Raw genomic sequence first — 1,672 nt, 5'->3', positions numbered from 1 at the left:
TGGTAAAGAGGCAGCGGATCCACAATGATGCCTAGAAGCAGCAATCAGGAAATCAAAAGACCAGTTGTAGTAGGTAACTCCACTGCACAAGACCTCTTTCAAATGTTAAAAAGCAAGGGTGTTACCTTGAGGACTAGGGTGTGCTTAATTCAAGGCATGTTGTTTTCCATGGCCTCATCTGCACCTGAAAGCTGGACGTTTAATGAAGCAGAGCCACGGATGCATTGCATTGCGGTGCTGGAGAAGGACATCTAAAAGGACAAAGTCTGCAGGAAGTAGGGCCAGAGGACTCCCTAAAGGCCAGGAATGGTGAGGCTTCGTTTTCCATACTTTGGACAGGTTGTCTGGAGAAACCAGTCACTGGAGAAGGGCATGAGGTCGGACACAATAGGGCAGCGAAGACTTGCAACAAGGTGGATTGAGACGGGGAGGGTGGGGCTAGAAAGGCTGATACCAAGGGCTCAGGCAGAAAGAAAAGGATGTTTTGAAAACGATGATGGCAACCTATGTACAAGTGTGTTTGATCCCATTGCTGTATGGATTGTGATGAGAGCTGTGAGAGCCCCCGGTACAATGATTCATTAATAAATAACTAATAAAGACGATTGACAAGGTGGCTGCAGTAATGGGCTCAAACTTGACCGTTGTGAGGACGGCACAGATCTGGGCGTTGCTTCACTCTGTTGGGCATGGGGTCGCTGTGGCATGGAACCGACTCAGTGGCACCCACAACCACCCACACATCCACGTGTAACAAAGTATCAGTATAATAGAGTGGGGCTGGCTGAGACCCAAGATGTAGACACGGATCTGGGGACTTTTAGACCACGAAGCTGGCTTTGCTGTCTGCCGTCACTGTAGTGTCTTCAAGCAGAGCTACAGTGTTTAATGTTTAATGAAAAGAGGTTTGGGGCAGATGGACGGTAGGGGGGACAAGCGTGGACACAGAAGCAGCACTGTGGAAGACACTGTAGTCAGGGCAAGAGGTGGTAGAGACCTGAGCCTGGGTAGGGCAGTGGACATTGTGGGGACATGCGAGGGGGAGTCAACAGGACTTGCTGATGGGTGGAAGACGGGCATGAAGCAGGAGTTGAGGATGGCCCCCAGGCTTTGGGTTCCTGCAGCTGGGCGCGTGAACAAGCCGTTGGGTGAGACAGAACAGGGTCAAGGCTCAGACGTGCAGGGTGGAGAAATGCTTCCTCTCTGCGTGGCTGACTCAGGTGTGAAAAAGGCAGCCGCGCCTCAACGTTGCTCGTGGTGCCTGGCGTTGACGCCTTTAACATAAATGACAAGTGGGGTCCCACAGAGCCTGGTGGCACCTCGCTGCTGCTAGGCATAAGCAAAGCGTCTTTTATCACGAGTGGTCCTCTGCTCCCTAAACGCACCCCCATGCCTTCTCCTCGGCCACCGCTCCCAGAGCATGCTGAATGGAAAGGAGAGAGATGGCATGCTAGGTAGAGCCGGAATCCGTTCTGATCCATTTTGAGGGAAATCACTCCCATTTCTGTGCTCTCATGCGATCAATGGGACTTAAACCACCAGTAGGGCCACAGCCGCCAGCACCCAGCCGTGGGGCAGGATCCAGCAGGCCAGCGCTGGCTGGTGAGGAAGAAGGAAGCCAGGGAGCGGGCGAGTCCGGAGGAGACTTCTGAGCAGTCTGGGGTCAGGCCAC

Source organism: Echinops telfairi, unplaced genomic scaffold (assembly GCF_000313985.2).
Source record: "Echinops telfairi isolate 266 unplaced genomic scaffold, ASM31398v2 ScPeMD7_2;HRSCAF=8, whole genome shotgun sequence".
Classification (NCBI taxonomy): domain Eukaryota; kingdom Metazoa; phylum Chordata; class Mammalia; order Afrosoricida; family Tenrecidae; genus Echinops; species Echinops telfairi.
The sequence above is the reverse complement of the archived record's forward strand: the minus strand, read 5'-3'. Positions refer to the sequence as shown.